Source organism: Octodon degus, unplaced genomic scaffold, assembly GCF_000260255.1.
Source record: "Octodon degus isolate 3935 unplaced genomic scaffold, OctDeg1.0 scaffold00024, whole genome shotgun sequence".
Classification (NCBI taxonomy): domain Eukaryota; kingdom Metazoa; phylum Chordata; class Mammalia; order Rodentia; family Octodontidae; genus Octodon; species Octodon degus.
In genome coordinates this window covers 8,391,762-8,406,144 of record NW_004524600.1, presented here as the reverse complement: position 1 = coordinate 8,406,144, position 14,383 = coordinate 8,391,762, and positions in this window count along the sequence as shown.

Here is a 14,383-nt window from a genome sequence, read left to right as displayed (position 1 = left end):
CAACTCTCTTTGTTGGAATATTTGCATAACAGCACAATGCCGAACACTAAAATAAATCCAATAAAAGCTAAACATCCAAAAGCAAATAAATAGCTAAGTAAATGGTGATTCATCCACATCATAGAATATGAGCCATAGTGCAATTGTTTCTTGGAGATCTGCAGTGTACGACACCATACTAAAGGCTCTGAGAAATCTTGGACAAGGACATTATTCTTTATCTTCACTTTGTACCCAGATTTCCTCAAATGTATCTGTCCCTGGAAATCCTTTTCTATGTTAAGAAAATCTGAAATGCTGGTGTGGTCTCACCCAGGCTAAATATCCACCATCTTCCTTCTACTTTGGTGCCATCTCCATTAATCATGTGTCTGAGCGACTCTGACACTTGTCATGCCCAGCTTCATTGCTGATATAGAGTGACGTATTTCCTCATGAGATCATGCACTCAGACATGCGCTTCCTTTAGCGTGAGATCTCCACTGGCCCCTGACATCTTATTTCAAAGATCAGCAATCTTCTTGGCTTGAAAATAATGGAAAAAATATGGGAAATGACTAAAACCCTGACTGCTGTCTGGTTTTGCTGTTGTACTGTCACTCGAGGCTGTTCATCACTGAGAACATGATGAGCATACGTGACCTGTGAGGTTGAGGGTCTTGTAGTCTCCACCTACCTGCCACTTGGGGCAGAGAACAGAGGGGAGCCACAGATCACAATCCCCAGAGTTAGCATTTGCCTATGATTAGAGCCCCTCACAGTTCAGACAAAAATCGTTGGTTTATGTATCATATTTTATACACTGTCTGTTGATCTTGTTTTATGACTGAGTTTAAGTGTGTGTGGGTGTGATGTGAAATTAAGTTTCATTGCTCCAGCCTATCTTAAGCTGAATTGCAGAGAGAAGAGGTGGAGTGAATTATGAACTTGTACTGAACTTGTCTGCTTCCTTTTTGGTTGGTATGAATATGTTATTGAGCAGAAAAAAAAATATTTTCATGGAGACTGAAATGGTCCAACTGCAACCCAACCTGGCTGTGCTGCCAAGGCTTTCCCACCGGAGCAGCAGTGTATGTCCCTGGGGTATCCTCTACTGGCTGTTGGCAGGATGAGCTGTGCTAGGCAAGTGGCCAAAAACCAATGATAAAGAGCGCTGGGTAGGGCGGCTCTAACAGCAAGACCCTAAGCAATCCACTCTTGCCCTTGTCTTCTCCATTGTCTAACCCCCAGAAGTCCCTTCCATTGACTCTCTTTGCTCACTCGTCTGACAGGTACTCCTCTTATATTGCTTTCTTTCAGTGCCCCACTACAGATCCCTGTGTGAAGTCTCTGCCAGAATTTGGCTGTGATTCACACATAACAGGCCTTATAAATCACGTACTTCTGTGTTCTTTAAGTGATATGGTGTCCTGCACCAACCCTAGACCTCTCCTAACTCCATTTGACTGGCTCAAGCTAAAAAGCATTTTTTGAGAGTTTCTTTTATTTTTTCCTTTATTCTGTCAATGAGGAAATCATCTTAAGCACCAATGTTAAGAGCCAAATAAGCTGGAAGAGGAATTAAAATAGCATCAACATATGTAATGATAGGGAGGAAAATGAGAAACGCTGGAAACTAGAGGTTGTATAAGTAATGTGATAGGCTCTGGGTATTACAAAACCTAACTCTGATCCCTAGGCAATGCTGATTGCTGTGTTTTCATGAATGAGAATTCATGTTGAAATGTCACTGAGCCAAGGTGCTTCCCGTCCTAGAAAATAGAACCTACAAAACTGGTTGTGGTGGGAAGTTTGGCCTCTGTAAGAAACCATCTGACAGCTCTTCCATGTACTTACTGCATCACAGACTTGCCCAGGGCAGCACTCTGCGATGAAATCTCCTTCCTCACTGTCATGGAATGAAAAGAGGCAGATGCTTCAGTCCCCACGGGAACTGAGTGCTTCTTCATTCTCATCGTGCCTGTCATACTTGCAGTTCTAGCTCACGCACTTCTTCCAGGAACTATACTTCCTTGCGCAATCTAGAAGGATTCTTAATTGTTTGGATACTGTCACCTCCTATTCTACTCAGTTTTCTTGAACATAACTCAGTAAGACTGATCATGTAGCGTTCAGTAAAGCCTACCTTCAGGTTATAGACCTCTTCTTCTACCACTCTGAAAAATGAACTTTTACTCATGCTCTACTATCCTGCTTTGTGGATAAGTAAATGTCTGAAGATCTCAATTAAGCAGAAAAAAGATTATTCTCACATGTAGTCTTTATCGTTCTGAAAAAATCTCATTCTTTTGCCCTGTTTTAGTTTGTTATATATAACAACTGGCATACAACATTTTTTTTTCCCTGAATTTCAAATGTACTGCATTTGAAATCCAAGTATAATGACATTTATGTGTGTATTTCAGTCACCAAGAGAAGTTTGGTTTTAAAATATAGTACCTTTTCTGAATGAAATCACTCCGAGGAGAGCTGAAATGTTTTCTTGGCTCTCTTCCTGGCCTTTAGACCTTCTTAAAGTTGATTCTCTACCCCTTCAACTATTTCTGGTAGTCCATGAGGGCAGAGTTGTAGATAATGTTCAGTTGCCATGTTCATTTCTTGAGTCTTGACTTCTTTTTATGTGCCCTAGAATCTTCGTGATTTCTATTTCAATTTCCACCAGTAGCCACTACCTTTAGTTTTGCAAGAGTTGTAAGATACTCTTGTTACTCCCAAGAGGATGACTGTCTCCCTTGGGATTTGCCTTGACTGAGCTAGTGGAGCCTACATGTGCTACCAGTGATGGGTCTATAAGGGTGTGATATGTCACAGTGCACCTTTCTCCTCTTGTCCTCTGTGTCCCCCACGACCCCAAATCCTCAGGTTGCAACCTTAATTCCAATGGGGTAGTGTCTGGAAGAAGGACATTTGAAAGATGATTAAGTCACTGCTGCCTGTGACCCAGCAGACCTCTTGGTAAAATGGATTTTCAGTTTCTTATCTTGAGTGCTATATTTTACCCTATGACTTGACACAAGTTGACAGGGAATTAGGCTGGGAGATAAATGCTTTGTTCTAATCAAAACTGTTTCTCTTCTACAACAACCAAATCATTGTTGCAGAGCTGGAGTCTCTCAGATCCCCATAACATGGATCAGGGGTATTTTTCCCCCAGTTTTAAAACATGCAAGATGTGTCTGAAGCTCACTGTAGCACACAACTTACATGCAATTTGAAGACCCCTTCCTCAATAAGAATAGCTGAGAGAAAAGATGTTGGGAATTTTAAAGGGCAGTAGAGCACATGGGAGTAAATCACACGGCATTTTCTTGCAGTAATGTCTTGTAAAAGACTAAGAAAGTTATAAGATATTAATCGTAGAACACTATTCTGGGAAGGGAGACAGGGACTGGTTAGGAGGGACAGGGTGAGTGGTCAAAAGGGAGGGCATGGGGGGCAAGATGTGTACTGCAGACAGGGACTTGGCCATGGGAGTCAACAATTTCTGGCTCTTACCTTTGTGCATTAATTAGAAAATACATGTCATTCACAAAGATTCAAGGAGTGACAATGCTCAGTTTGGAAAGGGTATGGTGGGAGAAACACTATCTTTCACAGCTAGTTTAGTGCTCTGTGACTTTTTTCCTTGTCAATTTTCTCTGATAATGATTTTCTATGTGTGACAGAAACTTAGAAGTAAAATGTTGTTCTAGGCATTACTCTAGGCATAAATCTAGATTGGAGCCTTAGGAAAGAGAGACTTCTGCTTTGAGCTTTTTATGTAGGTAATAGTGCTGTGTGAGTGATGGTGTCTAGTGGGAAGATGTGCTAACAGTCATTCTTCTATTTCTCTGTAGAAGGCACCTGGGGTCAGTGAGACTCAATTTCTTGAAGGCGCTGAGAGCCTCAAGAACACATTTGTCTTTGGATCTGTGGTTTTATCAGAACAAACCAACAGTAGTGGCCTCCACGGAGTTATCCATCATTAAAGAAGTGAATTAACAAGTAGCACTCTCCAATTATTAAGAAAATTGCTTAAATGATACACTTTCATCTATAATTCAGAAGGAAAGCTTAGTTCCATTGTGTGGGGATGGAAATAGTCCTGTTGTTAATATAATGTGCCAAAGGGGTTCTTCTTACTCATTTAGAACCAACTCTGTAGATTTGCGTGGTTTATTAATTGATTTCCAAATATGGCTTCTTGAGTGGATGAAAATCAGAATTGCATTATATTTTAATGCAGAGAGGGAATGATTCCAAGGATAAATTATAATGTGAAGTATCTACATTTATTGAGAAAGAACATTCATTCTTTTACAAATAGAATCTTTAACTTTATTTTCTTGGCAACAAGTAAGTATAGAATGGAAATAAACACTATCTGAAATAAACGAGCCCACGTACAGCACAGAGTATCCTTAATATCATACTATCCGCTGCTTGTTTGGGACAGAATGTAGAAATTAACATTTTGTATCAAGTAGCCGAGACATAAGTAAATGTTTTAGGATCTTTTTGTGATCTTTATTGTATTGCAAAATAATTGTTCAATAGCTTTAAATGAAGGCTCTGCATGGGCATATGATTTATTTCTGCTAAGAAAAAAATTGGAAGTTGCCTGTCCAATAATCACACAACTATGATCCTTTGAATTTATTTCCACCATTTCCACATGTGTTGTGCAAATTAGGTATACTTTTATGAATATGACCCACAGGTTTCAATAGAGAAAAGGATTTTTGGAATTTCTTTTGGTTTAAGCCTCCACCCTGCAACCTGTGAATCACATATTAAAGCTGAATGTTTTATTACCTTTTGAACTTCACGTCCACCCAAAGTACAAAGAGTAAAATAGCAAAGCACCGCTTGGGATTTCAAGAGGAGGCCCCTTCCTTCCCCTCTTCAGCACTCTCCAAAATGCTAGTGGGGCCCCCACTTGTCAAAAGCATCTAAAATTCATACTATTTTCACTTCCCTAATTGTTCATTATACTGGTGTCTGCCTTCACAGTTTTAAACTGCATTCACAAAGGTCATCACATGCCCTTCTAGCTGTCGTGTTTTGTGTTCTCTTGAGTCCTGGCAATGTGTTTGATGGGATCATATCCTCACTGAAGCTTTCTCTTTCTTCAACTTCTGCACACCCAATCTGGATTTTTGTTGTTGCTGTTGTTTGTTAGTTTATTTCCTGTTATCTCTATTGCTTTATCAGGCTCATTTCTTTTTTTTTTTGTGTGTGTATTTTAGGGAAGGGTCTACAGTGTGTTCAGGGTCTCACTACTAGATCGCACTTGTAGTGATCTGCCTGTTTACAGCCTCCCAAGAGCTGGCATTACAGGTGAGGGCCACCACGCCCAGTTCCAATTGCCATCTCAGTGTGCCTCCATGGTGGGGCCAGCATGACAAGGCTGGCACGGCAGGCCAGGGGATCGAACCCAGGTCCCTGCACTTGCTTGCAGGCGCTTTTAATCTGCTGAGCTCTTTGGCCAGCTGAGGCCCATTTCCTCATGTCTTCTGCACTTACTGTCCTCAAGATTCTTGCAACACTCTCTAAATGTCAAAGTAAAGACAGTATCAAGAATACTAGAAACTCCTGTATAATTCCTGTGCAATCTGTATTTTAATAAGACCCTCCGGTATGCACCTGCATCTCCAGGTTTGAGATACACTGCCTGAAATGATAACATTCATTAAGCTTCTTTCTTCTCTTCTGTTCTCTTTTCTTGGATCACCACATCTGCACCAGACTTTGACATTTATATCCTTCTGACTTTCAAAATAACTCCAACTAGATATATCTTTGGGTGCCAGGCATTGATTTGGATTTGCTTAGCTACTTACATATCCCACAGGCTTCCACGTAAATATTTCTAATTATCTTAGTTACTTTTCTCTCATTACTGGGGTAAAATAACTGACACCCAAAATTAAGGAAGGATAAGTTTATTTAGCTTATTTATTTAGTTTAGTTTAGTGCAGGTTTCAGTCCCTACTCAGCTGGCTCCAAGGGAGAGTGGCACATGGCAGGGGGGCAGCATTCATGGCTATAAAACAGCAAGGAACAAGGGGGAGGGGCAACAACTGCTGCTGTGAGCAAACCTCTCTCCCCTCCTTACACTTGCATGCCGATTATCTGCCCCAGGCCAAGTGTAGCACTCACACCCAAAATCACAGAATTGGAACAAGACTTCATCACAGACTCTAGAAGCTGCCCCAATGACTGCATGAGGCTTTGGGGGACAACTAGACACAAACTAGAGCACTAATACTGAGCTAATTTTTGTTTCCTCCTGTTTGCTCAAACACCCCACCACCCTTGGCTCCTTTTCTCCCATCCATGGTGGAATACACTAACATAGAAGCATCAGCTACCGAGTGTACCATGGGAACATGTGAAATCAAATACTCCTATCATATGTTAAGTCATTTTTGCCTCTCTCTTCTACCCAAAATAAAGAGAAAAAGTTCTCTGGAGGTCAGCCGTCAGAACACAGGTTTGCGTGCTGCTTCCTGTGAGCATGAAAGAACACTTGTTTTTAGAAAATGCAAGTTTGGATAGCTCAGCTTTTTTTCTTTGTTTTTAAAAGTCTGAAATCAAAGCAGAGGGAGAATTGAATTCTAAACAAGTTGCCTAAGAGGGGAAGAACAAATCCTTTCTAAATACAAAAGATGGCAAAAATGTGTATGCCCTGATTTACCTTCTGACTGAAATGAAAAGGCATTATCTATCTGGAGAGCTTCAGAACCTTCCCTGAAGTCGCTGTTTTCCCATTCTTAAGGATGCGTGCTTTTCAGAAGCAATTGTTTAAATCAAATTTTCCCATACAGTGCTTCAGTTGCCCTGAATAACAATAGATTTGAGCTAATCTGTCTGTAAAGAGTTGAAATGATTGTCGTGTGCCTGCCAGTACTGGGCATCCTGTCCTCCTCAGGGCAGACTGCTGCCTTGATTCCTGGTGCCCCTCTTCTTCAGGCCTCGCTGTGCCAAGCGGCCTGCCTGAGCCAGCAGCTGCAAAGCTTGGCGTGTCTACCCTCACTGTGCTCCTCCTGCCTCGCTCAAGGCTGCGTCGCCCTCTGCTTCCCCTCTGGATAAGCCACAGCTGCGCGCTCAGTGCTTACTTCGGAGCTCCAGAGGAACATGTGGGCTTCCATTGGAGCCCCAGAGCCCCAGCACTGTGAGGCATAGAGCAGCCTCCGTACTAGCACAGGGACGTGCTCCAAGGCTTTCAGGTTCCTTTCACAGCGTACCCTTTTCTCTGGATTGGTATTAAGAGCACAGTGCCTCGAAGTCTCTTAGTATTATCACGCACCTGGCTTGCATATACATAGCATTTGCTTTCTGCACTGGGCAAGAAACCGTCATCTCTAACACACTTTGTACAGTTAGAATGTGATTGATATGCCAGACATCTAGTTTATTTATTTTACTTTAATCTTTTATTTATTTATTTGGTACAGGGTCTCACTACATAACTTGGGCCCATAGTATTTCTCCTGTTTTGGCCTCCCCGACCCTGGGATTACAGGTGTGTACCACCATGCCCAGTTTCAGTGGCTGGCATGGCATGCCTGGAGTTCTCGGCTGGCACAGCATGTGGTACCGGGGGTTAAACTTAGGTCTTTGCACTTGCTAGGCAGGCGCTTAGACCACTGAGCTGTCTCCCCACCCCAAATATCTAATTTATTAAACAACATTTGCTGCATGGCCTGTACATGTAAGTGGATGGCTGGCTGCCAGGGTACGTGGAGTGAGATGAATCAGGAATCAAGAGCTTTGAAATGAAAAATGGATTTTATTCTTAAGTATGGTTATGACTATGCACAGGAACAGATTCAGGGGACTGAAGTCCATTCAGAGAAGGGGAGAAACACTTTCAGTTTGACATAATTCATTTATCTCTTCCCTCACCCACTCCACTAGGAGCAGAGTGGTTTATCCTCTCTCTATCTAATGCTCCTCAACATCCTCTGATCAAATGCCACTGAGTCAGGCATGCAACCTCCAGAGATGCTCCTGCATGCTGAGGAAGAGGGCAGCAGGTCAATTCTTTCAAACAGGAATTTGCAGAAGAACTGGCAGAGAAAACATTTCAGTTTGGAGTGACTTAAAGTTCTTTAAACCAGTGTACAATATTAGGGCTTCATTATTCCTCATTGGTTTAAAAAACAGTAGAGCAAATAACTTGAATTATACACATTTCATGGGCTCCATTTGGGTTTCTTTCCTTGTAAATTACCAATTATTTGTAACTGGCCAAATCCTTTTAAGAGGATTAGAAGCATGATGAAACAATTTAGGAGAAATGGCCATTTTTCTGTAGTTTTGTAAAAGAGAAGGAGAGTAAGACCTGGCTAAATAGGTTACTCAAACCAGGGGACAATGAAAGTGTATGACTCGAATAGATGATCTTGCCATGGGGAGGGTTACTGGGGTCAAGGCTTAGGTGTACATTTTACCTCTGGCACTGCCTTGCTCTTGGGAAGCTTCTGAGGATATCTAAGACTCAGTTTCTGCCCTGTACAATGGAGAATAAGGCATGCCTACTGCTATTTTTGTTTGGCCAGAATAATCATCCTGGCCATGGAATGATGCTAATGGAAGTCCCTGAGTTCCAAAGTGTTGTGGTTCTTTGGAATTTGAAAGAAGAAACTGATCTGAAGTCAATTCCATGTTCACTTTTGAGATCTGGCAGAAAATTACTTTTAGAAAAGGAAACACTTTATTTAAAAAAAAAAAACGCACCATTCAAGATTTATTGTCCTCTTCATAACACTTGTGTGATTCTCCTTATGAAAACAGGGTCAAACAAACAAAAAAGAGCAAAAATAGATAAGTGGAACAAAATCTCTCTCATCATTATTTTAAGCAAGAATTTCATTTCCTGTTTCATAGGTTGTTCTGTCACTCTAGGTTTCATTCAAAAGTTCAAGATGAAAACCAGTTTGACATGTTGCCCACAAATGATACGAACCTGTAGAGGCTCTTGAGCTGTCCTCTTCCAGTTTTCTCTAATTCAGGATCCCCAAAAGGTGCTAATGGTGTCATTTATGGAAAAGAGGAATTCTGTGGTTGAAGAGGGGAGTAAGATATGGGCACATTCTCTTTGGATAGACACACCTGAGATGCCAGGTTGGCTAGATACATAGCCAAGAGCCGAGGAGATGGCTGGGAGTGGCAATCCCTTCAGACTTCAGCATCCTGCTCTCTGAATACCTAGAACTTTCTCAGATATCTACTAGGCCTGAGGTAGGCTGGGGAGAGTGACTCTGGGACTCCCTATTCTACACTACTTTGACCAGAGCACTCTTGGATTTACATAATGACTTCTATAAAGTTTCTTTTGAAGAAAAAAAGGAGAGATTTTCTATAGCTTTTTTAAAAAAGGCACTGATATGAAAGAATAAAGTGGTGACTAAATACATAAAATATGCAAATGTTATTTGCTGGAGAAACACAAGCATATTGTTTGCCTAGTCATCTAAACCAATTAATTCTGGAATGGAAGACAGAGGAATGAGGAACAAAACTATAATAAATTGCAGTTAATAGTGAGATTATTTTATTCACATGATTCACTGATTAATTCTCCTAGTCAACTGAATAATCTGCAGACACATTATATACATCTCTCTAGATGACGTCAACAATGACCTTTTATGTATTGTTATTTTAATTCTGTGGATCAAGAATCTATTACAACCTTAGGACACGGAAATCACTTTATTCTAATCTGTATCTCAAGCTACTCAATGGACTGTGGACTCTTTCTTCAAAACACACAGAGAACAAGTAAAAAGTTAGAAGAATGCATAGGCACATTTCTTTACCAAAGCTATTTGCTTTCAAGAAAAGGATAAAGTGCTAACTGATGAAACTTGATCAGAGAGAAGAGTGACATCTTTAGGCCCTTAAATCATGAATGGTACAAAGTGTCATGCTTTCCCTGTGTTTCTTTCCTCCACATTGGCCAATCCTGTTCTCCTATTGCTTAGATATTGCTCATGTTTTTGTGTTTTGACATTATTACAGAGTGCTCTAGTTTGATCTTGATTCATCATGGTCACTGAAGTGCCTTGCCTAGTGTTGATCTTATGTGAAGTCATTGACAACCAGCAGCAGAACCCCAGAACTCAACTGTGGGTGCCAGCCCATCACCCATGTTAGGCTGCTTTACTCTTTGTTAGTAGTAATGGATTTGTAGCCCCATTGTGGCTTCATTAAAGACCTTGTTTGATATCCTGGGTGGGTGGAGGGCATCTCTAATGCACTGAATGATGCATTAGAGTCTTTTGTGTCCAAAAGACACAAAAGACTTTGAGATGCCCTCCACCCGCCATCTCAGACAGGGCTTGGGAGTCCTAATCACTGATCTCCTTTCTTACACTAAAGATATTCTGATTTCTTTTAAAGACTGCCTTTTGATCTCTAGAGGGGAGTTGCCTTTAACTTCAAGGAACTGTCCTAATTCTTTGCGACTGCAGTTCCACAGTCAGGGATCATAACCCGATTGCTTTGTGTTCACAAGGCTCTGGTAACTGACCCTTGGTAAGGTCAGCCCATGCTTTAGAAGGTCTAGACTGCTGTGTGGGTCAAATGAGGGGGAGAGGGCACTGAATGATGCATTAGAGTCTTTTGTGTCCAAATACTGCTTTCTGTTCAACCAGTGTGGCCACTTCGTATCATCTAAAAGTGCTTGGAAATTTTGGTGACGTGAAACACACAACAGATAATATCTAAGCCATCTATTTGCTTGTAGTTTGCAACAAATAAAGATATCTGAGCAATGGCGTATGCTCTCAGATGCAAAGCAGAATCCAGGGGAACATCGGGTCTGCTGCCTAAATTGCTTTCTGCTTCTTAATTTTTATGACCAATTTTGCATGCATCTGGTAATCTGAACAATTAATTTAAAGACAACAATATGCAATATGACAACCATTGTTGAATTCCTGTCATTTTGTTTAGTGACTTTTTTTTTTTAATATATTTTAGGGAAGGGTCCACAGGGTGTTCAGAGTCTCACTACTAGATCAGACTCATAGTGATCCACCTGTTTACAGCCTCCCAAGAGCTGGGATTACAGGCACAGACGCCACCATGCCCAGTCTCAATTGCCATCTCAGCATGCTGGGGGGTGGGGGGCTGCACAGAAGGCCAGGGGATTGTGTTTAGTGAAATTTTGCATCATTTTTATTTCTTTTACTATTTAAAAAATTCTTTCAAAATAAACAAACAAACAAAAACAAAAAAAATGACAGAACCTGGTTTCATTGGTTTGGTGTAGGACCAAACAGCTATTTATTTGCTTAAGAAAATGGTCCCCAAGCAATTCACAGGACAGTCACTTGAAAAATTAAAGGGTTCTTTGCCCTAAGTCTATAGAATAAATTATACATGGAGGAGAGGAATGACACTTTGTGACTCTAAGTATCCAGGTTTAGTATTCTTTTTTTTTTTTTTTTTTTCAGAACCGGGGATTGAACTCAGGCCCTTGCACTTGCCAGGAAGCGCTTATTCCACTGAGTCATCTCCCCAGCCCCCAGGCTTAGTATTTTTTTAAAAAATGTTTTATTTTATTTATTTATTTGGTAAGGGTCTTACTACGCAGCTTGGACTCCCAGTGATCTTCCTGTCTCAGCCTCCCCAGGGCTGGGATTACAGGCATGTGCCACCACACCCAGTTGTAGTGGCTAGCACGGCCAAAAGGCATGCGGAACTGGGGATAGAACTTGAGTTCTTGCACTTGCCAGGCAGGTGCTTAGATTGCTGAGCTATCTCCCTGCCTTAGCTTAGTATTTTTTAAAGAATGGTAACCTGTCTGTTTGCAGAAACCAATTAATTTCTAGTGACTGGCTGTTAGAAAGCCATAGCTAGCTAGAGACTCAACTGACGAGTGACTGCTGTAGAGACAAAGCCAAGCTGGCTGGTTGCTCCAAGGCTCTGGGGAGCAGAATCACTCTGCATCTGTGGTCAGTTTCCTCGGCCCATGAACAGGATGAGGGAGGTGTCACAGAGAAAATGGGAGTCCCAGGCCTGGAGCAGGGTCAACAGGCAGATATACGAACAGTCCTGGGGGGTGGGGATTATGTTTACAGCAATTAGGAGGGAAACCCTAACCTCTGAAGCAACTGGGGGAGTTTGGTGCCTATAAATAGTGAGGTTATTTCCAACATTTGGTAGTAACTTTTCACCAATAAGTGACTCCTATTATGTATTGTAAATTAATCATTGTTCTGACCCAGATGCAGCTGTCTATTGTTCTTAGGGTTTCTGCATAAAAAAATTATGGACTAAGCCACATTGCTTCCTCAGGTATAAATAGCAATATATTTGAAATAACTGGCTTAGCATAAAAAAAGCACCAAAACTTGAAGGGAGAGGGTGCCTGAAATGTGAATATTGGGGAACTTCACCTCACATGAAAGCCAGCACAAAGGGCCTTTATAACATTCCAGTGGAACTAATAGCAGTCATTGCAGAAAAAGTATTCATTATGTAACAATGTCCTTTGCTGAAAACAAAGGGTTTGTAGATTAACTGATGGCATGTGGATAGAGGTAACAGATTCATATTTAAGTTCATAAGTTTCCTAGAGGACATTAATTATTAGGGTAGCTTTAATTGCATTCCAGAGGGAGGCACTGAAAGTTTCATTAAAGTGGAAGTATATTAGGTGTTACTCTAAAATTTAAAGATATTAAATTTCCACTTTTGAAGAAAAAGATTAAAGACTAGTGGTTGAATTTAAGGACTCTGCAATCAAACTTCTGAGGTGATGTGCTATCTCAATCATTTTCTAGTTCTGAGAGATTTTAGGCAAGGCATTTAAGATTTCTATGTGGCTTCCTCACCTGTGAAATAGGCACAGTAGTAAGATTTATAGCTGTGGCAGAAATTAAATTATTTAATTAATGAATCACTTGGAATACTTTTTTTTTGGTGTACTAGGGATAGAACTCGGGACCTTACACTTGCCAGGCAGGTGCTTAGGCCACTGAGCTATTTCCCTGGCCCTATCTCTTGGAATAACACCTGCAGAATAAGTGCTTGTTGTAAGTACTTGCTACATAGAGGATTGATTCTTCAGAGAGGGTTGAAGGCTTCTGAAAAGGATTTGGACTGAGTGAGAAAACCCGTGGAGACAATTTCTGTATAGTGAAGATTATTTTCTCAACTAAAACCTGGCACATAAGTGTCAAATTTTACGTTAAGAATCTGGCCAAAGGAACCAGTCCCAGGAAGCCCCACGACTGGGGCTGTGTGCTTGTTCCTCAATTTACTTTGTCCTTCCTATGATTTCTGAAGGGAAACAATATTTTCTTTGAACAGAAATCTCTGTTTCCATCTGAACATGGGAAAAAAAAACCGAGGCTAATTAAAATAATTTCAAAAGGTTTTTGTTTACTGTGGGCATAATATTTAAATATAGAAAGTGCTTTCATGGGCAGGGAGGACCTTGAAGGACAGAGAAAGGATCTGTAGCTCTTTGTCACTCACTTCCGTTCATCTCTGGGGGCTTCACAAGGTTGCCTTATTAAACTCTATGGCAACCTTGTGCAGACACAGTACTGAGGTTCATTTGTCCATTGATTTTTCTGGAAAGCAGGCCCTGCCAGAATATCTCCAGGGGCCCCAGGACAGCCCGAGGCCTGCGGAGCCTCTTGCAGTTACTAAGCACTTTCTTTAAAAATGAAAGGAGAAAACTCTGCCAAGACACGATCCACCGGCCCGTGGTAACTGTGGCGAGGTCACCCACACCGGCGCTGTCCACGGATCCTCCCTAATGAGGAAAATTAAGCTGACACAGTAAAACACGAACTCAGTTGCTAGAGAGCAGACAGAAAAGATTTGGAAGATATTTGTATGCTCTATCTGAGCAGACACGATACTTAATTTGATTTCTTTTAAATAGCATGATATTGGAGTTGAAATTGGAGGTATTATTTAGCAACCATCATCAATATAATTATAATATCTAAAACAAAAAATGAGTACTCACTGTATGTTCATGACATCCTGGCATGATTCTATGCTTTACATATTAAGTATTACTTCTTTAATCCCCACGTCAGCTCCGTAAGAAGCATTATTAACTCCAAATCCCAGAGTGTACGTGGTAGATCTGAGAAGCTAGAAAATACACGGCAGTGCAAGTGGGTTGGATCTACTCAAAGGCTTAGGAGAATTTATAGACCAGAAGTCCTGGAGAAAGCCCTGGTGTCCCGCCTTCAAGTCTTGTATCAAACACTTCTCCACCTAGAGAATGCAAAACGAGAACTGAACACGTGAATATAAAATTATTTTTTATGTAAAGACTGTTCCATTCACTGAGAGCACTTTACTGAAACTAGTATTTTCTCTCAGCACTTTAAAGCTCACACTATAAGCCAAAGATATTATT